This window comes from Meriones unguiculatus, chromosome 5 (assembly GCF_030254825.1).
Source record: "Meriones unguiculatus strain TT.TT164.6M chromosome 5, Bangor_MerUng_6.1, whole genome shotgun sequence".
Taxonomy (NCBI): domain Eukaryota; kingdom Metazoa; phylum Chordata; class Mammalia; order Rodentia; family Muridae; genus Meriones; species Meriones unguiculatus.
This window is the reverse complement of record NC_083353.1, coordinates 116,363,399-116,388,112: the sequence shown is the minus strand read 5'-3', so window position 1 is coordinate 116,388,112 and position 24,714 is coordinate 116,363,399. Positions and strand designations below refer to the sequence as shown.

At 43.8% G+C, this 24,714-nt stretch overlaps 1 pseudogene; it reads left to right on the top strand.

The window, feature by feature from the left end:
• The first annotated feature begins 23,911 nt into the window (after positions 1-23,911).
• LOC132654161 (ribosomal protein eL22-like 1) lies at positions 23,912-24,248 on the top strand (annotated as a pseudogene).
• Positions 24,249-24,714: the final 466 nt, after the last annotated feature.

The following is a 24,714-nucleotide window of genomic DNA, read 5'->3' as shown; positions in this document are numbered from 1 at the left end:
ATTGCAAATCAAAGAGACTGAAGGTTTGCCACTTTAATTGCTGATTCGTAACAACATTCCACTGTATCTCATGAAGAAGAAGTTTATGATTTAAGACAGACAGCGTAAGCACTGATTGGGTGGATATGTGGCTGGTGAGCAGGAAATGATAGATGGATGGATGGATGGATGGATGGATGGATGGATGGATGGATGGATGAATGGATGGATGATGGGCAGGTAGACGGACGGCTAGAAACATCAACACTCAGGATGATTATCTCACCAGTGGTCACCCCATAGAACGGTGCATGGCATGGAGCATGACCCAGCTGTCAGATTAGGGCCTGGATTGGCTCATTTTTCCTTGATCTGTAATCGTATCCAGTGAGTGACAGCTAAATGTATGGATAGAAGTGGGTGGAGACTAAATACATAATAAAATCTCAGATATGTGTAGAGAAAGGCTGGGTGTGATAGTACACATCTTTCATATCTGCACTCAAAAGGCAGGGGCAGGAAGATCTCTGTGAGTTCAAGGCCAGTCTGGTCTGCAGAGTGAGATGATGTCTCAGGAAAAAAAAACGTAGTTCATCAAATGGGATGAAGATGAAAAATTCATTATTTTAAAATATTTTATGTTCCATCTTATTTGTGTACTTTCTTTGTCTATCCATGCATCTCTCTGACTATCTGTCTTTCCATCCGTCTACCCACTCATTTCTCCAACTATCTATCCATCATCCATTCATCCACCTATACATACATACATACATAAACATATATTTATGATCCATTTGATCAAGATGTGCTAGGAATTGGTATTTCTAAAAATTTTCATTCTTCGATTCATTCATTTGTTCAGCTATACCTTTGAGAACACCTTTTCTGTGAGATACCGTTCATTCATTTCTTCTTCCTTTCACCCATAGGCTGATAGGCAGCTTTAAGCTAATATGACTGCTTGTGCTTCATTTGTCAGGTGAAGGCAATTGGTAATACATGACACAAACACAGATAAAACTCTACTATAGTGTCCAATAAAAACCTCATTACTTCTCTGATTTGCCCCTTTGTTCAATAGAATATTCTTACTAAAGATGGGACCTAAGTAGGATGTCTGCTTTCAGAACATCTAAGGGCAATAGACATATCAAGAAATCAAAGTTAAAATTATTATATAATGATGAGACAAAAACAGAGGCGGGCACGGATGAGATGGCAGATGCCTTCCCTCTGCTGAAAGAGGGAGAAAGTGGGGCTTTACCTTCAGACAGTCAGAGATCTCTATGTAAAAGGGGTCTGACCTGAGCAGTTGTTCCATACCTGAAGTCTTTCAGCCTAAGTGTGTGACCTGGCCTGGGGGCAATGACATGGGCATCTTGGAGAGAACAGAGCCAGAAAAAAATAAGCCCTTGCTGGCTTTTCACAGAGCATTAGAAGGATGTAGTTTCCGATCTTGTGGTCCAATCTGGCCTGCCTGAGCTGGCTTCCGGGAGGGCAAATATCTGCCTCCAAGCCACTCCAAGCAAATGCCTCCATTGGTCAGAAACTTTGACTCAGTGGTGACCTGGTTTTGAACTAGTGACCTGGAGGTGAATGGCTCGTATCTCATTACTAATTCCCCATAGCCACCCGCTTCTTTCTCCCATCAGGAGCAGGAAGATATGCTAAGGGTGAGGACAGAAGTCCAGCCAGGGGCTCTGAACCCATCAGCAGAGCACCTGCCCCAGTTTTAGCCTTGCCATCTGGCCTCCTGACGTCCCCTCATCCTTTAGTCCAGCCTGGCTGAACAGGTTTTGGAAGAGGCCAAGGTCATTCTGGGGCTGACCTCCACAGATGGATTCAGCCAGAGACTCCACCGTGGTCCATCTTGGCTATGAATGCTCAGGGTTCACATATGTACTCCTCCCCTACAGAGAACCTAAGCCAGATGAGAGCTAGACCTCAGCCAGGTGGGATCTAATTAGATCTAGAGAGTGTGTCACACACACATACACACACAGAGAGACAGAGAGACAGAAGACATATATACTATAGCTTGACTCTCCCTTTTCTTTACTCTGTTCCCTTATGAACCTCAGTTTTCTTGATGTCTAGTCTTGTGTCTTGGTACTCTTACCCCTTAAGAGAACATTGCTATACCTCTGAGATTTCTGCTCAGCTGAGACAACATTCATCCAAGAATCAGGACAAATAACAAGTGGAAAAAGATATTTAGCAACACTGCATGAGCTGTCTTCTCTCTTCCTTTCTAGCTAGGAATGCTCAAAACGTGACCATCCAAAAGTACAGCAGGGCAAGGCCCAGAACCATCTGAGAAGCCCAAATCTTAGATAAAACCTGGCCTTTCTGAGCCACAGACCACAGGAAAAATAGACCGGAGCTGTCAGAGGGTGTGTGGCAATGGTGAACAGAAGGCACTCTGATTTTGGAATTTGAGTTTTGGGGTTCGGACTCTGGGGATTGAAGCAGGACCTTGCACACGGCAGTGGGACAGCACTCTGCAGCTGGGTTGCATTACCCAGGCACAGACACACGAAGGTCTTGCTCTATGGCATCAAGCACCCTGCGCCAGGTGTCGCTACCTCAAGTTGGAGGGGAAGACATTTTCTTTCCAAAGAAAGAAGCTTCTTTTATAGTATGAACTCACTTCGTCTTTCCTAGCAGTTCACAGTGTGTATATTTTTACATACAAGTACCTCACATTTGCACACAAATAATCCCTTCTTGGACCACTTCATCCTCCGCCCCATGAATTCCTCCAAGATGGAACCTCTCCTTCACATTTTGCTTTCTCTCATTGATGCCTCATTGATGACTATGAATGACATGATCAAAGGTTATATGTGTGTAGAAAGCCTGAAGAGTGAACTTTTACTCCAAGTCTCTTTGGATTTATTGTAGAATTCATAGCAGTTAGATTTACTAAGACAAGACACAGGAGTGGGAGAATCTGGCATGAAACATTACCAATTACAGTTTACTGCCAATCATGATGGTTTCCAACTATAATTTTGACTACTCTACTGACTGAGAAAGGAGAGTTGCAAGTTCTAGACATGCCTGGGCTACTCAGCAAGTTCAAGACCAAGCTGGGCAACTTCGTGAGACCTTGTCTCAAAGTAAAAATAAGAAATGAACACTAGGCACAGTGGGTCACATCTGTAATTCCACATTTGGAAAGCTGAGGCAGTAGAATTGAGTTTGAGGCCATCTTGAGTTACAGAATAAAACCCTCAAAACAAACAAACAACCAATAGAATAAAAATAGAAAAGAATTGAGGATATATCACTCAATGGCAGGTCACTTGGCCAACAGATACTAAGCTTTGGGTCTACTATCCAGTGCCATTTTTTTTTCAGATTTTACCAAAATGGCCCATTAAGGAGGGCTTATTCTGGTGGTGATTGTGGGTGTCCTACAGTGTCTAAGAGCTCACGCTTGTGGCTGGCTTAGATGGTTTATCCGTCATAGCATGCTTTGCCTTCTTGAGCTAATGACTATATCTTGTGGAGCATCAAAGTCCCATCTCTAAAATGAGGGCTAACCACAACATCCACTCTGAAGAGATTTTGTTTGTTTTTAAAGTGAGGTGCTTGGCATGACATCTGGCATGTCACAATACTCATGAAATGCTGTGATCAAAATTAGGACCCGGGCAACCCCCCCCCTCGCTGTGTATGGGACCCAGACTTTCAGTATGTGCGCATTCTCCTGGAGCCAGGATGCTCCAGAATATGGAAATGGCTTCAGCAGGCAGTCCTCACCCCAAGAAACCCTTACTTAGGGGTGAGTGTGGGTAAGCTGGTGAGAGGAAGGAAAGGCCATGGAGAATGAGAGGGGAGAACTGGGAAGAGGAGAGGCTCTGTTCAGAGCAATCCCTCAACAGCTGCCACTTGGTGTGGACTAGGGAAGGGGAGGCTTTGGGCCGCCATTTTGACCACTAGAGGTCAGTGGAACGTTTTCTAAACTTAGCGGGTCCCTGAGGAAAGGTGCCAACTATAGGTGCTGCAGCACCACCTCCAACCACATCCCTTGGAGGATCCAAGTTTGTTCTACCTTTGTTCAGGAGCCCGAGTCATCCACACTCCTTCTCTGGGCCCTTCTCTTAGAAAGCAACATATGCAAGACAATGCCCTAGGCCAGTGATGGGGAGAAAATAAGACGTGACTGGAGACACCACTTCTCTCCAAAGCTCAGATCTCCAAGACTGCCAATAAGCCAATAATCCTTTTTCCCCTCTTAACATATATTGCCTAAGATCTTTAGGATCCTACTGACTTGCAGCCTCCCATCCCTTGCATCCTATGGTTTAAGCCTCTGTACCAGCCTCTGCTCCTTCTCCTCATCACAAACAGACCTGGGTGACTTTCGCCTGTTTTCCAGGGTCCACGCTGAGCACTCTAGCATAGTCCTATCTCTTGGCTCATATTTTACGCCATTTCCTAGACACTGCTCCGAATGATGACTATTTTGTCTTCATGGCTTATCTTCCATCCCATGAGCACCTTTAGGGTTCAGACTGTGATTCTTTCTGTTTTCCTGGCCATAGTTCCTGTTCCAATTGTGGTGCTGACAGTGACATATGAGCAGAAGAGGGAAAAATGGAGTGTGGCCATTTTCAAACCAATCATATAGCTTTCATCACACACAGCTGAGATCACTGACCCAGGCTGGTAAATGGAAACTTCTGAGCATAGTGAAAGAGTTCTCTCTTTATGCTTCCCAAGACAAGCCAGTCCAGCCTCTGCCTTGGGACTAGCTGTGCCCCAGTATCCCACGCTGTTAGGACTTGTCCAAGGCTGGTCATGTTGTCCTCCATTCCAAGTATACAACAATTCCAAGAAAGAAATTTCTAAATTTCTAAATTTCTTCCTTGTGAATTTCCCAAAAGACTTGAGAAATCCAAAGAGACTCACTTTACCTTAGTGTGATAGAACAAATGGATCACTTTAAACCAAGACTGAGCATCACCAGTCCCATACTGCACCAAACAAAATAAACAAATCAAGAACTGGAGATATGTAGGGTAACTCACTGAAGACCACACAGCTGTATGGTAGCAAAGAACAAGAGTGAGAGGTCTAATAACTCTGAAGCCCCTAAGGGACGCCCAGAAGGCCCAATCTGTTTGGTCAATCTGACTAAAACCGCAGCTCGCACGCAGCCAACCAGTTTAAAGGTAACACGTGGGCTTGAGCAAAGTATAACGATTTGGCAAACCGGAGGAAAAGGCCTTAGCAACTCTGGAAAGTTCCTAAATGTTTAGCCAATCCTAAATCTCCCATACCTCCTGGGTCAAGCAATCAAACAAGAAGTTACTGCACTCCATCTGGAATTTGAGCCTGCATGCTCACTTCATGGCCCCATTTGAAGGAATGGTGGCCCCAGCATGCTGGTAAATTCCTGCAGAATAAATACTCCTTGCATACTCTTGAGTATGGGGGTCTTTCTTCAGTTATTCTCCAACCCCAACGATAGAAGGGTGTAGGTTTCTCTCTCATCCTTGTGTCAGGTTCTGAAATCTGTGTGTGTCTGTCTGTCTGTCTGTCTGTCTGTCTCTCTGCCTCTCATGTTAAGTAATAGAGGTGCTGAACAACTGCTGAGGACTGACTATGTCAAGTCTCTACTGTAAGGAAAATGAATGGCTGGTAGTGCTGGCGTAGTGGTGCTGCCTTTGACCCCAGGACTCCAGAAAAAGAGGCAGGTAGATCTCTGCACTCAAAGCCAGGCTGATCCACATCGCAAGTGCCAGGCCAACCTGGGTATGCCGTAAAAGTCTGTCTAGGAATAAAAATAGATTTTAAAAAGAAAAATAAGGAAGGAAGGAGAGAAGGCAGGAAGGAGGGAGAAAAGGAGGGATGGAGGGAATGAAGGAAGAAAGGAAGGGGTGGGAAGAAGGTTTGTAGGCCCAGGTCACTGGAAGAGAGAACAGATGGGAAGCTAGGTAAAGGAAAGTAACTAACTGTCCAGAAGATAGCTCAACTTGACTTAGCCCCTCAGTCTGGCACCATGAGTACCTTCTGCCTCAGGTTCTAACCTCACATGGCACCCACCAAACCAGACAAATTAACAATTGAAGACATGGGGTCATTCACCCAAGACCATATAGCTACTTAGCAGCCTTTGGCTTTCTCCAAGTCTTCTGAGGACCATGAAAGGTGCTTGATCTCCAGTACTAGTGTGCGGGTACTGAACAGCTCTTGGCTGCTCAGCATGGATAGTGAGGCCAAAAGCGACCAGGACAGGCAGAGATACCCAAGACAATGCTTGGCTCTCAGTGCAGAGACCTGGAAAAAGTGAGTGAAGAGCTGGTGCTGGTAGCTTTGCAGGGACTTAGAGCTGAGACGGGGGAGTGTAGAAAAATGCTTTGGGGCTAGGCATCTCAGCAACTGTTCTGAAAGTTTAGCAACTCTTCTCCAGGAATATTTGCTATGAGACTTAATCCAGCCACCCCAGCCTGAGCCAGGAATGAATAAATAATGGCTTTTCCTATCTCCTCAAAAGGCCAGGTCCTAGAATTCCTTTGTTCCAGGCTGACACATAGTTCATAAAAACCCTTTTGATACCAAGGACCCGGATTCCCTTTTGGGGTTTCTTATTCTCATTAATTAAACAATTTAAGAATGGACTCAAACAGCTGCTCGAAGACAATTTTATTAGAGTTTAAAGGAAAACTTCCAGGAAAGGCAATTCTGTAAATCTCAACAGCTCTCTAGAGAAGGAAGGAGCTGTGCCATTTAAGCTGCCATAGCGGCCACACGCATGGCAAACGAGCAGCCACGTGGAGTTAAGGGAAGACTCGGGAAAAAGAGTAAGGAAGCTTGGCATGTTGTGGAAAACACAACACACAAGGAAACCATGCTTAGAGAGGAGACAGAAGGAGAAAAAGGGAAAGTTACACTTTTCTGAGTAACTCAGAGAAGCAGACAGAGTTACAAAGATGCATAACTATGTAGGCTGCTAAGCTGTGGTGCGGGGGTGGGGATTTGGGGAAGGAGAAATAAAGTATATCATTAGAAGGTTAATTATTCTGCCTAACTCTTAAGCCTGGCCTTCCTGGTGAGTGGGAGAGGGTAGGGCTCCCTCAGTCAAGTAACTGACCAGCAGCTATAGTGTTCATGGTCTACTCAAGCCAGAAACTCTCTTCTCTTGTCCAAAAGGAGTTTTTTTTCTACTTTAACACTTTGTTATTGCTTTTTTAAAATTGTGTGTGTGAGAGAGAAACAGACACACACACGCACACGCACACACAGAGAGAGAGAGAGCGAATGAACAAGTGTATCAGTCCTCAATTTTCCTTTAAACAGGGTCTCTTGTTCACAGTGAGTGTGGCTGGCCCAGGAATTTCCGGGGATTCCCATCTCTCCCTTCCATCTTGCCATAGGAGCCCTGGGATACTCGACACACGGATGGCATTGTCCAGCTTCCCACGGGTTCTGGAGATACCAAGTCAAGCCCTTACACGGGCCAGGCAGGCCCTTTACCCACGGCCCTCCCCCTCAAGCCCACCCGTACATTTCCACATTATTATACTACTGTCATGAATCTCTACAATGAGCCCTGTGCGGTAGGTTACTGGTACCCTGCCTTGCCAGCAAGAAAACTGAAGTTCACAAAGGTTCTGTAACTTGTCCAAGGTCATTCCGTTAGTGCTAATGAAACCTGAGCCAAGAGGGTGCAACTGCAGAGAGCAGGTGTACTCCGTCTTACACAGCACCATCTCTCCACAAGTTGCCACGTGGGGAGAGGGGCAAGCAGGTGATTACTTTGTGAATAGACTTGGAGCAGCATCCCACACCTAAGAAGGATCCTGTGTCATGTGACAGCCATTTTTTTTTTTTTAAATTAAAACGTATGTACAGAGCCAGCAAGATGTCTCAGTGGGTAAAGACTCTTGCTGCAAAACCTGATGACCTGAGTTTGATCCCTGGGACCAATGTGGTGGAAAGAGAGCACTCACTCACTCTTGACCATCACAGCGGGCAGGTCCCAAGGCTGGGGAAGCAGCTTGGTGATCAAGCACTTGCCTAGCGTGTACGAGGCCCCTGAGTTACATCCCTGCATCCCCAAATAAAATAAGAGAGTCAATATTTGTTTTTGTTTGTTTGTTTTGTTTTGTTTTTTCTTGCAGACATTAAGACCAGAGAAGGTGTAGAAGGAATAAAACACAAATGCAACGGGCAGCTCACTGGTCATGGCCTTTCACTCGCTCGCGCATGCGTGTATTTCCCTGTCTAGCGGATTTCGGGGAGGCCCTGCTCTGGGATCTATTTCCCAGGGATGTGGACTGACAGTTTGGAGGACAACCTCCTCCAGGCCTCCCAGTACCTGGCTAATCTCCGCTGCAGATGTAGCCTTTTCCCTGGCATTTAGCAGCAACAAGGAAAGAATGTGTTTTCCCTTTCTTCCCAGGCTCTACCTGGGCGTGGTGGCATCTGCTGTCATTAGAAGGCTTCTGTAAATAAAGCCTGCTTAATCTCCTTAGCCAGAGGGTCTGGGCGACAGGAAGGCAGCTCGTGCCTTAGATTCCCCAAATTGTTGGAGGCGGTGGGTGAGCCCCGTCACATCCCTTCAGCAGAAATACCTGCGTTGGCTTGTCCGTACATCTGGGCATGCTCTGTGAGGCTGCTTCGCCACTCAGAGGGGCTTGAGCAAATACCCTGAATGCCAGGCAATAGGCAGCCTCCAGGCTGTGACATCCCATTTCCTTCCACTTGGCAGTTCCCCAGGGCTCCCAAATGAAGTCTTATGGGGTTCCCCACCGTATGGCTCATAACCAGAGTTGTATGTGTGTGTGTGTGGGGGTGGGGTGGGGAGGGAAGCGGAGTGTCTAAGCATACACAACTAACACATACCACTAAGAAAAATGACACAAAATAGCAGCAATGCCCAGGCTCTTAAAAGGGGTCCAAGGAAACAGGAGAACCTGAAGCTTTATGTTCCCTTCATGATTATGAAAAAAACAAAAACAAACATACCAAAAAAAAAAAAAAAAAAAAAAACCAAAAACAAAACAGCAAAACATCACCTTGCTTCCATTTACTTTCCCAGGCTTTGTCACCCAAATCCTTTAGGTTCTCCTTTTTAGATGTTTCTAACCCTTAGATGGCATCTTAGTTTGCTTTTATTGCTGTGGTAAACACCATGACTAAAAGAAACTTGGGGAGGAAAGGACTTATTTCAGGTTACATCTTAGAGTCAAACTGAAGGGATGTCAAGGCAGGAACTGATGCAGAATCTATGGAGGGATGCTGCTTACTGACTTGCTCCCTATGGCTTGTTCAGCTTGTTTCCTTATACATCTCAAGACCATCTGTCCAGGGGTGGCTCATCCACTGTTGCTTCCTGATGATAAAGGACTTGCCTCGCGTCCTATTAAGTAGCAAAACACAAAACACAACACAATACCACATCGTTAGTTATAAGATGGTATCTTTCAGACTTCAAAGCCTAGGCTCACTTGGTCTGAGCCAAACTGAGTTTCCTTCTATGTTCCTATAACATTAATACTGAGCTATACACACACTGCCATGGTGCCCACTGCCCCTAGAAGAGAATGTCTGTCATGGCCAGCTCAAGGGTCTTTCTTCTCACTAATGTTGGACCAACTGCTCACAGCTAGATCCCAGAAAACTTCAGGATACAATGTCACCACCATCCCAATCCTCCTAAATCTTTATAACTTAATGTGGGTGCATTGGCCTCTTTATAAGTTGCCTCATTTCTGCTTTTCACATGTGCCATCTAGCCTGTGCATATCAGATAGCTATCCTATAATAATGCTGTGGGGGAAAAAAGGTCACCCTGAGGTTCATCCACAAGTAACTATGCTAAGACATCCTAACTATCCTTGGACATGCTAGGCAAGCACTCTGTCATTTCTCCTTATTCTGTAGTTTGGCTTGGCATGGCTTCAGGTGTGGACTGGTTTCTGGTCTGCTCCTGATTTGTCTTATTTTCCTTGGGCCAGCAGCTTCCCAGGATAAATTCATCTCAGGGACAATGACAGGTTTGCAGAGGGCAAGACACACCTGATAAGCACACTGATGACTTTGTTCTTGGTGTGAACTCTAATATATTGTTGTCCAAAGAAAGCCATGAGGTCAAGCTCAAAGCCCAGGACTGAAATGTACACCCTGATCACCACCACCCATACACACAGAAGACTAAAGAGCAAGCACCTTTCTGTCTACCACCACAGAAGATAGAAAAAAAAATTTGTTTTCCCTGACTACTCCTAAGGCTTTCAAACTAGGCTGCCAGTTAACTTCAAAGATGCCATGTTAGGCTATTCTTTACAAACCCTTACAAATTACTCTAATTTCAAATGCAAATTAATATATGCTATATTTTATATTTTATCTTCAGATTGGGGTTTCATAATTCCCTGGGCTAGCCTCCAACTCACAATATAGATATGGATGATCTTGAACTTCTGTTCTTCCTGTCTCTAACCTCCCAAGTTCTAGGACTACAAATGTATGACACTATGCTTGGTTTTATGAACATAGAATCCAGGGTTTGTGTGTGCTGGCCATCTGAGACCTAAGCTGAAGGTCATTTCCACATCTCTAGGGTTCATCTTGAGCACCTTTGACTGTAGGAGAGACTCCCTATCCATCAATACCCAACTCCCAGCCCCTGCCTGGACCTATAAAAGTTTGTTCAGGAAAACTCCACCCCACTGGCTCTCAAGGAATGCACTGATTTTCATTCTTTCAGGCCAGAGTGTTCTCATCAGGACCTTGATCTCCTGTCTGCATGGGAACTAGCTCTCTGCCTGTCAACCAGGACTAACTTTAGCCTGGGGAAACATCAGGAACACAGAAGACAGCAGCTGAAATGTACTGACAGGGAGATGAAGAAACAAAAAGTTAAAAGATCATGTTGGAAGAATGCCACTCTTTAGCTGTCAGGGAACAAATTCTTAAAAAAAAAAAAGACTGTCTTCACATCAATTACTCTTTTTAAAAATTATTGATGAACATATTGCAATGATTGTACATATTAAAACTCTAGAAACAGTACTAAAATGACTCAGGGCTTACTTGTGTATAATGGAATCATGCACAGTTTCTAGTGTTTTAATTTTATTTTTATATTCAATTTCTTCCCTATCAGGCATGTGTTACTTCTGCAATGAAAAGAACCAAAATGAAGAAGAGGTGTGCACCTGAAGCTTCTCTCTTCCAAAAACAGCCAGCCAAATGCAGAACAAAAAGTGTGTTTCCAGTGTGCCTCATCCATGATGTCCTGGGACATGTAATTTGTGAAACTGCCAAAGTCTAGACAAGCTCCAAGCCCACATTTGTGTGCTTGCAGTCAATGATGATGAGCCTATGTGTGTGTCACGTTGGTTGGACCCCATGTGCTCAGCATCAAATCAACCTATTTAAGGTTGATGACAAGAAATTAGAAGAATGAGCACATACATGAAAAACTGATCAAGAGAAGAAACCCCATAAATTGTCTGGTTGCAATTGTGGGTAGCACTTATGGCAGCAACTATGAGGCCCAGGATGTCATCAAATAGTACCTCAAATGCAAGAAATGAACAAGTGAAAAATTTGACTCATTTCAAGAAACAAAAAGTGGTTCTCTTCAATGTCAAGATGTGAACTCCAGTGAGAAAGATTGTATATAGACCTTTAAACAAGAGAGAGACTTGGCTGTTGACAATTCAGATGCTGGAGGAGGTGTGTGCCTTCTGAGCTTTGGGACCTTCCCTCCAATCTCTCCAATTTCCTCCATTTTGCTTACCTATCCTCAGCCTGCACAGAGCTTCAGTGTCAGAGCCATGGTCAACTGGCTATGCAAGATTTCTCAGTCTAGACTTGTTGTGTGACACCATTCCTGGAGAGACATGAAGAAATATCTATTCTCTCCAGATAGAGAACTGACAACAAGCAAAGTAAATATAACACAAAAATCAAACTTGGTGAACTAATAAGTTTTATTGGTGTTGCTTATAGAACTGTGGGCAAGGTGTTTACTAGAGAAAAAAAATGACTCAAAGATAGCTGCATTACTAAAGCCCACACCAGCATGGGTGACAGTTCACAAAATCCTAGAGTTGTAAACATGACTTCTATGAAGCTTGGCTTGTCTGAGCCTCTTTCAGGCAGCTCAGCTGGCCGGAGAGTGTCTCCTCAGCAATCCTTATTATTGCATAACCCGGGAAAAAGGAGCAACCTTCTGCATTTGGTCAATTTCAGGAACTTCCTGAGGCTTCTGGGTTGTCTACTTCCTGAATCTCAAGGAGCTTCCCTTCAGGCTGGAACATTTCACCTCTTTTTAGGACTTCCTGAATTTTAACCAACTTCACAGAGAAAATTGCTACTCAGCATAACTGGGAGGCATTTACCTTCCATGTGATGTTTTGAGTCCTCCCAATGTCTTGTGTTGAGGCTCCAGACACCAGAGTAACAGCATTTGGAGATGGACCTTAAGGAAGTAATGAGGATTGGATGCGGTTATGAGGATGGAGCCCTCATAAAGCCCTCATCAGAATTTATGCTCTTGAAATAACAGAAATTATTGAAAGCAGAACATGGCAATGCAGTCGTGTAATCTCAGAATTGGGAGGCTGAAGCAGGTGGGTACTGCACTGGAGGGCAGCCTGATGTGGTTTGCAAGACAGTCTTGCAAGAACACCCCCTCCTAAGGTAATTTGGCTAGTCCAACATAATCCTGATGATATCTTGTCCTGGTTCTTGAACTTCCAACCTTCACATCTGTGAGAAAGAAGTCTCTGTTGCATAGTCTCCCAGCTGATGGGTGTTATGGTATAGTCTCCTAAAGGCCCAGTGTTAAACACTCAATACACAGGGCAGTGGAACTTTTGAGAAGTGGGACCTAGTGGAGGTTTGCGAATCACTGGAATAGTGATTCACTGAAAAGGATTATGGTAGCCAGACCCTTCCTCTTTCTTCTCCCTGCCCCTGCCCAGTTCACATGTAAACAGATTTGCTCCACCATGTATTCCTGTCTGGATGTGCTCACCAAAGGTCCAAACAGCGAGGCAAATCCATCAGAACCAGAACCTAGAAATGTGAGAGTCAAAATAAGTGTCAAAACGTGAAAGTCTCTTTATAACGTGATTGTCTCAGGTATTTTTGTAAGTCAGAAAGACCCACCATAATGGATCTTTTGTTATAGCCGCTTGAGTTGACTAATACATCACTGGACACTTATATCCACTGCTGCCCTTTTTGATGATATAGGGCATAGTAATCATTCAGCTCAATCCATTCAGTCCACCATTCATTCGGAAAAAAATACATGCTTTACACAAGTCAAGCACTGAGGTTCGCACCAGGGAAGCATGGTTTGAGGAAAAGCCAACACTCTTTGCTTGCTCAGAGCTTAAGAGCCATTCAAAAGAGTAAGAGAATCAATAAGATTGGTCATGAGTTGATAATTATTGAAAGTTGGAAGTGGGGCTATAGCTCCATTGGTAGAATACTTACCTAGCGTGCACAGAGCCCTGCATTTCATTCTCAGCACTGCACACACCAGGCTTGGTGGCATGTGCCAAAAATTCCAGCCCAGAAGCAGAGGCAGGTGGATAAGATGTTCAAGATGATCCTCAGCCAGCTTGGGTTACATGAGATTCTGCCTCCATGTGTGTGTATGTGTAACATACACATATATGGTTCATGGATTTGAGTTCTTATTATGCGCCCTACAATTTCAAATGTTTAAAAAAATATGTTTTTAAGTAAATAGTATTGCATAAGAAATACAAAAATTTGAGAACGGGGAGAAATTTTTATTTAAAAAAACTGAACTGTAGGCAAGATGCTTTGTTTAGTAAGCATATTTGCAGTACCATCTGACAGCATGCATTTGATTCCTCGAACCCAGGTTTAAAAAGAAATCTCCAAGTTTGGTATTCACATCTGTAATCCCAGAACTCCTATGGTGAGCTGACAGGTAGAGACAAAAATTTCTCACAGATGCCCAGGGGCCAGCTAGCCTGAAGTATCACAGGAGCTCATGGACCAGCTGGCCTGGAGTATTGCAGAAGCTCATGGACCAGCTAGCTTGGGATAGCCACTCAGCAGAAACTGTAAAGGAGACCCTACCTCAACAAGGCAGAAGAGAACCAGCTTCCAGAAGCTGTCTTCTGGTCTCCGCATTCATGCCCTACCACAAGCATGTGCCCACAAATACGTGCATGCAATAGTAGGTAATAATAATTGAAAAAAAAATGAACTTTATTAAGTTTTCTGAAAAGTAGATAGGTAATACCATAAGACAGAATAGAGAGAATCACTGTCAGTCAGAGAAGATTGTCACAGTAAACAAGCAAATTCAAAAGCATGAGCCACCAGTACCTAGCTAAGGACATAGGAAAAGAGTTCCAGGCAGAGGGAAGAAAGAACACAGGGCTTGCAATGGAAGAGGCACACCTCACACAGTGACTGGGGGAGGGGGAAGAGTTGCTAGGCAAGGAGTCAGTTTCTGTGTGAATTGTCCCTTCCACTACTCCAGGACCACTAAAGGTGGCTGTTAGCTCCTGCTTGTGTCTAACCTCACACACTGCTGCGAATCTATGGAGCAAAGTTTCAGTTCATGGAGGGTGACAGAACCAAGGTGAGACAGAGGAGCACCTAGCACCCAGCACCCAGCACCTAGCATAGTCAACTGATCGGTGTCCTCTGAGGTTCCTGGATGTTTTAGTGGCAATGCTCCTCTGTTCACCTGTCCCTTCTTTTGAGACAACAGGTACCGCATTCTTGCCAATAGATGTAAGCTGTAGTCTCCAGCAAGGAAAAACACAGTTTAGTTCCGGTCTTCCTTCTTTGCCTTATTCCAATGATGGATTAGCATCAGGGTGGAAAGAGGAATGTCTTTTATTGGGCCATCTTGGACACCTCCACGGTGACACTCCCACTCTCTTCCCTAATAAACTCTGACCATCGGGGCTCCCAGCATTGGCTTGATCACATGCTTATGTTTTCAGTGATTCCCCCTGAACATTCCCCTTCAATTTTGGTTCTTGTGAAATGACCTGATTCTTATTCTTTCATTCATTCATTTAATGAACGAGATGCAGAAAGCTCTTTTTGTTTTGTTTTGTTTTGTTTTTTACATTGGGCTCACAATTCTGTGAGAGTCAACAATACGTCAGAAGCACATAAAAACAAAGAAGGTCAGAACATAGAACAGTATAAGGTGCTATGTGCAGAGCATCTGCAGGCCTCTTCGGACTGAGTGTATTGGGAACAGTGTTTAAGTGGAAACCTGAGTGACAAGTGACCAAGAAACAATCTGTGGGTTGAGACCTTTTATGGGGGAGGGGGAGTGTCAAAAATAAACCTTTCCACAGGGGTCACCTATGATCATCTGTGTATCATGTATTTACATTATGATTCATAACAGTAGCAAATTGACAGTTATAAAGTAGCAATGAAATAATTTTATGGTTGGGGTCATCACAACATGAGGAACTATATTAAAGGGTTGCGGCATCAAAAAGGTTGAGAGCCCCCGCTCTAGACAGAGGCAGCAGCATGTGCAATCACCAACGGTACGGAAATGAGCTTAGTGAGCTCAGAAATCAGAAATGGAGGGGTCACAGCCCACACACAGTGAAAGGGAACACAATACAAGTTGAAGTGGTTGAAGAGAGAGGTGAAGAGAGAAACATAGCACAGGGAAACTCCAAGAGTATGCAGCTAATACTATAAGACTGTCAGGCAGTTCTAAGAAGAAGCCTTCAGGACCCCTCAGATCCCCCAACAAGAACAATAACAAATATACTGGGGACGGAAGGGAAAGAGTATGCCAACAGTCTCAGCAAAGAAGCTAAAAGTGCATTTACCAAAGACACAAAGTTTGGGTTTTGTTTCTAGTAACCAACTCTCGAGCTAGAAAGGAAGCTTCTAAGGTCAAGGTTGGTCATAGGACAATTGCAATTTATTCTGAGCCTGAAGGTCCAGGCACCACGAGATCTCTAACTCTTGGTCTTCTGAGACCCTCAGTATGACGTGGTTGTATACCCGTCTCTAAGTTGTACACTTTTTAGACTCACACACTTCACAAGTCACTCTGGTGCAGCTGGAAGAAGCCTTCAGTGTTAGTTGGAGCATTTCCTCCTTTGATCTTCGAGCCACACTATCAGTGGCAGAAATCAAGAGTGCAGAATTGTGCTTTGCTGTACAGCCAAATGAAGAACCACCAAATCCCCTGGGAGCTCCCCTCACTTACAGTGCCAGGGGGCAGCTTGGCAGGTAGCCCGGCAGAGGAGGCTGTTGACCTCTTCTGTCCTTCTCCAGCTTGCCATCTGAAACCTGCCCTGCAGAGAGCAGGAGCCGCTGAACTCATGGGGAGGCTTGGATAGGCCAAGCCCTCCATGGGCTCCACGAGGAACAGCTATTTTAAAAGATAAGAGGGGAGCCAAGGGTTCGAGGTTTCTGTCTGAGCATGAAATGGGACGAGGCTTCGAAAATGCCTCTTCCTCCCCAATTAGAAAAACTTGATTCGACTTAAGGTCTGGCATGTGCCAAGCTGCCTCTGATATGGTACAGCTATCAGGCAGCTCCCAAGGAGGAAGGAACTCCATTAGCCCAAGCGGGGCTGGCAAACTGTGGGGCCACTGACCAAATGAAACCCGAAGCTATTTTTTATGCCCCATGAGCTAACAATAAATTTGACCCTTTTCTTTATTTTCTTTTAAATCAGAGCAGGAGCTCTGTGTCATAGCACTGGCAATCAGGAAATTCTAATTTGAGTGCCCACGAATGATGTTAGAGTGAAAACCAACCATGCCCGAGTATTCTCACCTATCGGCCATAGTTGCTTCTGCCCTATGGTAGCTAAACTAAATAGTTGCAACGATGATTGTGTGACTCAAATAATCCTAGAAGAATTGCTTTCTGACCAGTCAGAAAACACTTGGTAACCCCTGGGCTAGAATGATATCTCTAACAGCTTTTGCACAAAAGGTCACTTTTAGGTTCTGTATGCTGTTCAAGTGTGATGGATTGAATGTGGTTTGTCTCCATCAACACACACACACACACTGAATTTGGTTGCCAATGGATGGAGTTTAATTAAGAGGGATTAACGTCATCCTCAGGAGACTAGATTAGTTCTCACAGCTGTGGTTTATAAAATTCCAACCCCCAGCCCCAGTCTGTTCCTCTCTTCCTTCTACCATGAGGTTCTCACCAGAAGCTGGGAGACAGTGTCATTATACTCTTAGATAGGCAGAGACGTGAGCTAAGAGCATTGCTTTTCTTTATAGACACTGAGGTCTCCAGTATTCTAGAATTGTAACAGAAAACAAAGCACAGACTACTATTTATAACAAATAGTTTAATTCCTTGGTTTAACCACCGCATTATGGCTATGTGCTGTTTCTAATATTTCTAGAGCACTTAATAAAAAAGAGATCTCAGCCTGTTCCCAGGGAGTTTCTGAAGTGAGATCAGACTAAGCGCGGAAAGGACTTGTGCCTAGTGGAGATGCACACTGTGGGAATACAAATCCGAGCCCTCCACTAATGAAAATGTGACTTTGGACAAATTGTTTCATTTCCATCTTCCTCAGTTTAGTGATCTGAAACTTGGGCCCATTACGAATTTGGGTAAAATAAAAATTTTATAAAGCACCTCAGACAGTGCCTGCCACACAGGCAGAGCTAGCCATTAGTCTGCTTGTTTTTTGGTGCTGAGGATTGAACCCAGAGCTTTAAAGAGTCTTCGCAAGTATCCATACTGAGCCTCCCCCGGTGGCCACAGTTATAAGAAATGTCACTCTTATATTTTTGGTTGTGAGCCTAGCCTTTAACGGCTCCTAGGCATATATCCAAAATATGTGCAAGTATACAACAAGGACATTTGCTCAACCATGTTTGTAGCAGCTTTATTCATAATAGCCAGAATCTGGAAACCACCCACATGTCCATCAACGGAAGAATGGATACGGAAATTGTGGTACATTTACACAATGGAAAACTACTCAGCAATTAAAAACAAGGAAATAATGAAATTTGCAGGCAAATGGTGGGATGAAGAAAAGATCATCCTGAGTGAGGTATCCCAGAAGCAGAAAGACACACATGGTATATGCTCACTTATAAGTGGATATTAGACATATAATATAGGATAAACCTACTAAAATCTGTACACCTAAAGAAGCTAAGCAAGAAGGAGGACCCTGGGTAAGATGATCAATCTTCACTTAGAAAGGCAAATGGGACAGACATTGGAAAAGGGAGAAAACAGGGAACAGGACAGGAGCCTATCACAGAGGGCCACTGAAAGACACTATCCAGAAGGATATCAAAGCAGATGCTGAGGCTTGTAGCTAAACTTTGGGCAGAGTTGCAGGGAATCTTATGAAAAAAGGGGGAAATAGAAAGACCTGGTAGGGACAGGAGCTTCACAAGGAGAGCAACAGAACAAAGAAATCTGGGCCTGGGGGTCTTTTCTGAGACTGATACTTCAACCAAGGACCATGCATGGAGATAACCTAGAACCCCTGCATAGATGTAGCCCATGGCAACTCAGTCTCCAAGTGGGTTCCCTAGTAATGGGAACAGGGACTGTCTCTGACATGAACTCAGTGTCTGGCTCTTTGACCACCTCCCCCTGATGGGAGAGCAGCCTTACCAGGCCACAGAGGAAGGACGACAATGAAGCCAGTCCTGATGAGACCTGATAGGCTAGGGTCAGATGGAAAGGGAGGAGGACCTCCCCTATCAGTGGACTTGGAGAGGGGCATGGGAGAAGATGAGGGAGGGAGGGTGGTATTGGGAGGGAATGAGGGAGGGGGCAACAGCTGGGGCGCAAAGTGAATAAAATATAACTAATATAAAAAAATAAAAATTAAAAAAAAAACAAATAAGAACTGTCACAACGTCTCACTTTCTTTAAAGCTCAGTGCATTCACGGACTGTTGTCGCATAGGTAGCCCTGCTGGCTGGCATGACTGTGGTCTTCTAATGAAGATGGCTAACTTATTTGTTTGAAGCAGTGTGTGAAAGGGAATCTATCACAAAAGCACAATGGAAGTGTATTTTCTGCCCCGTATGGAGCTCACCCAAGAAGGCAAATAAGTACCATCTACTCTTAAAAAGAAGTCTCTTCGGAACCACCGTGTGGTGGCTCACACTTTAATCCCAACACATGGGGGTCGGGGAGGCAGAGGCAGGTGGATCTCTGAGAGTTTTAGATCAGCGTGGTCTATATAATGAGTTCCAAAAACAGCCTGAGCTACATGGTGAGACCCTGTGTGGAACCAAACCAAACCAAACAAGTCTCTGTGATAACAAATTCAGCAGAGAGGTTTCAAAGAGTCCGAGAAACTAAAAACAACTGCATGTTATTGCCACGAAAGAACCGAGCTAGAGAGCAAAGCTATGGGGGCTGTTCAGAAACCACCACTGGTGTACAGCCCTCCCCCAGAATCTGTGCTATCTGATAGCTTTGAAGTTCCGTACCAAGATAATGTTTTCCCATGCCTGTTACTTTGAGCTTTGATGTAATTTTGCACAAGTAGAAACGAGAGAGCAATTTTGATGGATGTTGCGACATTCATAAAGGATTACCTCTCTATAGAAACCTCATGGAGGGAACGCCTTTCGACCAGCACGGGCATCTTTTTAAAGCTGTCCTCACCCGTAGGATGCCCTTGACTCTCTAGACCCAATAGGTAGGCATCAGCGCTATTGACAACTCTAAACACACAAAACCATCAGGAAGAATTCATCCTCTTCATCAAGGTCCCACAACTCTCTGAGCAACAATCAGCCTCATGTAATGGTGAGGAGCGTAGAGTGCTGCCTAGTGAGTCACGGGAGACGGGCTCTTCATTGTTGGTGTGACCTTCATGAGCCACTCAGCCCGTGACCTCATTTTCTCATCGGAAAAAGGAGCAGAAGCAGGCTGGTGGAACTGCAGGCTGGTGGAACTGCAGGCTTCCCCTAGGTGGCTCGGCACTGTGACCTTTAAAGTACGAGCTAGCAGCGTGACTTTGTCATCTCTGCTGCTAAACATAACCAACGTGTGGGTCTATTACCAGAGGCACAGCGGGGAGCCGGTAAAATGACTAAGGCGATTCACAAACCTTCTGCAACTGTCTTTGGTGGTTTTGTTTCTCTCCTTTAAAAGAAACTCGAAAGAAATGAAGAGTTGAGTTCGGTCTTACCTTTCTACCTTTTCTTAACATCTGTCGCGGTCAAGTGGAATAGGTCATGCTGTGGCCCTGCCTCTAGGGAGATCATGACACAGTAGAAAATGATCATTTCACAGCAGCTTTCTACATTTATGGTACAGTGGTCAGGTAGGAGCCAAGGAGAACCTGGGAAATCTCTGAGGCGTTTCTCCTTACTTAACCTATCTAGGGTTTTTTTTTGTTTGTTTGTTTTGTTTTGGTTTGGTTTGGTTTCTATTTTCTTTTTTGTTGTTGTTGTTTTGGTTTTTGTCTCGTGCTGGGGATGGAAGCCTATTGTGGACATTTTGGTTTATGATATGTAAACATGTTTTTGTTATAATCCCAAGTCAGGGGTTTTAATTTGTCCACACCTGTTAATTGTGTGGAGCGTGGTCTTTGCCAGCTGGAATTAATTAAATTCTAAGGACTCTGAGGGGTATAAATATGATAGCCCAGAGGAAGAAGGGGTAATGACTTGGAGAAGGACTGTTTGCTGCATTGGCTGGTTTTCTGGGATGTTGGTTTGTTGGTGATCTGGACTACTAGATATCCTGACGACAGAACTGGTATTGTCCCCCCGACCCAAATCCTATGTCCCTACCCAGCAGAAAGAAATAAAGGGGGCTACATTTCCTTTACAACCTTCTTCTCCTCCTACCTGGGGTTGGGGATTGGAAGGAAGGTATAAGATTGAAGAAACCCCAAAACAAAGTAGCATTTGAAGAACTAGGGCCTACAGAAGCCAGAGCTTTGGTAATGCTGACAAGCAGTATTCCACTGAGCTACACCTGACGCCATCATCACCACCACCATAACCATCACCACCATCACCATTATGATCATCATCAAATTAGTTGGGGGGAGAGAGGGACATGGTCTCCTTCAGTCCAAACTTTCCTTGAACTCACTAACTAGCTGAGAATGACTTTGAACTCCTGATCTTCCTGTTCCAGCCTCCCAAGGAATGGAGTTACAGATAATGCATCACCAAATACAGTTTTTGTTTTTTAACTGTGGTTCAGCACGCCTCTTTTCTCATCCTTTCCTACATGTCCACCCACCTCATAGCTTTAGTCAAGGAAATCTGTGTCTTCTCTTTGATCTTACACGTCAAGATGCGGTCCTGCAAGCAGGTGGCGCGTGGCTGTGTTCACCAGGTGCAGCAATACCCCAGTCAGACTTGGGGAACCTATAGCATCCCTATTTGAAACACAAAGAAGACAGGCAATGACAACTTTGAGAAAGATAATCTTTATGATGCCAGATCACTACTTCCCAGACCATTTACCTGAAAGTTTCGCGACTTTATTTTCATGTTCAGCTGAATAGTATTCCATTGTGTCTATATACCACGTTTTCGTTATTCAGCCTTTTGTTAAAGAGTGTCTGGGCTGTTTTCACTTCCTGGCTACTGTGAATGGAGCAGCACCGAACGCTGCTGAACAGGTGTCTGCGGAGTAGGATGTCAAGTCTTTGGGGAATATGCCCAGTAGTGATACAGCTGAGTCATGCAGAAAATTTATTTTTAGTGCTTTGAGGATTCTCCATACTGATTTCCTGAGGGGCTGCACCGGTTTGTGTTCACACCAACAGTTAATGGAGTTTCCTCTTTCGCCACAGCATCTCCCTCCAGCAGTTCTGGTCAGCTATGTTGTTGACCTTAGCCATTCTGACAGGTGTGAATTCAAAGTTGTTTTAATTTGCATTTCCTTAATTGCTAAGGATGATTGAGATTAAGTTTATTGAGAACTCTAGACTCCTAGTCCATTTTTTAAATTGAGTCATTTCTTTTCTTGACTTTTTTAAAAAAAAAATTTTTATTTAGTTTTATTTTATGTTCATTGGTGTGAGGGAGTCAGACCACCTGGAACTGTTTACAGACCGTTGTGAGCTGCCATGTGGGTGCTGGAAGTTGAACCCGGGTCCCTTGGAAGAGCAGACAGTGCTCTTAACCACTGAGCCATCTCACCAGCCCCCCTTTAAATTTTTTTAACATATATTCTGGGTGGTAATCCTCTGTCAAAGCTGGCAAAGAGTCTCCGTAACTCTGCGTATTAATTCTGCATTCAATTGATTGATTGCTTCTTTAGCTACACAGAAGGCTTTTTGTTTTATGAGGTCACATTTGTCAGTTATTGGCCTTTATTCTTGGGCAAGCAGAGTTCTATTCAGAAAGACCTTTCCTGCCCTTCTATCTTGTAGGGATTGTAGGGATGTTTTTGGTTCTTTTGTTTTTGTTTTTGTTTTCCCATAGCAGTTTCAGTGTTTCAAGTTTCAAATTGGAATCTTTGATCCAGTTAGATCTAATTTTTATGTAGGGTGATAGATACAGTTTGAATTTCATCCTACATGTAGACATTCAGATTTCCCAGCACTATTTGTTGAAGGTGCTATCTTTTCTCCAGTGTATGCTTTTAGCCTTTTTGTCAAATATCAGACAGCTGTAGCTTTGTGCACTCATGTTTGAGCCTTCTATTTTATTCCATTGGTTTACCTCTCTGCTTTGTACCACTACTGTATTTCTTTTATTGCTAAACGCTATAAAATATCTTAAAGTCTAGAATAGCAATCCCTCTAGTATTCCTTTCTTTGCTCAGGGTAGCATTGGCTATCTGGAGTCTTGTTTCATGTGAATTTTAGGCTAATTCTTATTTCTATGAAGAATATTGTGGGTGATTCGATTGGAATTGCATCAAATCTGTGAGCTACTTTTGGTAGGATCGTCATCTTCACAGTATTAATTCTACTGATGCATGAACATGGGATGCCCTTTCATTTTATTTTTTCAACCTCTCTCTTTAGAGATTTAAAGCTTTTATTGTAGAGATCTTTTACTTCTTTGGTTAGGTTTATTCCAAGAATCTACTTATACCTTGCCAGACTGACATTAATTCCTTACTACATTCTAACTCTTATCCTTATACTCAGTGATAAGTGTAGCTACTGCCCCTCACCAAAGAAGCCTCTCTTTATAGTAAATGGAAACCATCACAGAAATCTACAACTGGACGCAGTGCAGAGATCAATGGATACATCTACATCACAGCTCCTGCATCTATAGCTCGGGGAACATTGTGGAAGAGAGGGCAGAAAGACTGTAAGATCCAGAATACCAGGAGTCCGCTGTGCACCAGTCTTTCCTAGAAATAGCTGCATAATCAAGACTGGAAAGTAGTGATATCAATGGCCGTGTTAATGAGAAGGGGGGAGTTTTCCTCAGGGTCTCACCCCTAGACAAAGAACTACAGGCAACTAATGGCTGCTAGGGAAAGGAAAATTAATTTCTCCTGGGATGAACTACCTTTTTGGTTGCTCAATGCAAAGTAATCATCCCTGACACCACATACAAACAACAAAAAGTGACTTAGCAGGTTGTAGTCATATATTTGTGCACAGATACACACACACAGTATCTGTGTAGTAAAAATAATCAGAGAAAAAGAAGCTATCAATTTGATAGTGAGGGGACACGGGAGGGGTTGAAGGAAGAGTACATAGGATGGACTGGAGGGAGAAAGAAGTAGGAAAGTGATGTAATTATATTTGAATTAAAAATATATTAAAGAAAAAAATTCAGGCATGGTGGCATACACCTTTAATTCCAACACTTGGGAGGCAGAGTTAAGCAGATTTCTGAGTCTGAAACTAGGCTGGTCTACAGAGTGAGACCCAGGGCAACCAAACCAGGGCTATACAGACAAACCCTAGTTAAAAAAAAGAAGAAGAAGAAGAAGAAGAGGCTTTTTCCAAGGCCAAGAAATGGTGCTGCAGATTGACAAGAAGCCCAAGAAGTCGATTTGGACCCTACTCATTCAGTAGAAGATGGAATTTTTGATTATGGAAAATTTGAACAGTTTCTATGGGAGAAGGTTAAACTCAATGGAAAGAACTGGAAGTCTTGGGAGTGCTCTTCACATCAAAGCCAGAAGAACAAAATCACAGTTGTTTCTGAGAAACAGTTCTCTAAAAGGTCTTTCTTACCAAGAAAGGCCTTGGGAAGGAGAATCTCTGAGCTCGGCTTCATGTGGCTGCATCTGATAAGGGTGTTTCTGAGCTTCTTGATTTCCAGGTTAGCCAAGATGAAGACAGAGTTTGAGGCCTAGCTGGCCTTTGCTTTTAATAAAACGGAAGTATGCTAATGAAAGAAACCTAAAATTGGACTTTATCAGCAAATAAAAATCATTGTACTCTGTAAGAAAAAGAAAAGAAGGAAGGAAGGAAACGAAGGAAGGACAAAAGCACAGATAGAATAACAGGACTTGTTGGTCTTCAAAAGTGGTATTAAATAGATCAGCACAAACCAATACAGCTATCCTATGTGTTTCCATGCAGTCAGAGTCTTTGATTTCATTCTTCTTCTCACACTGACTGATACAACAAAGAAACAATTAGCAAGGCTAATTGACCAACTTGGCCTGCTTGTATAGAACGCTCCACCTGTAAGGGCAGAATGCACATTCCTCTCTGGTACACTCAGAACAGGGACTATATTTTTATGCCATGAAAAGGTCTTATTTCCCACCCACCCCCACTTCTTTCTTTTTCTCATGGTGCCTTGGATT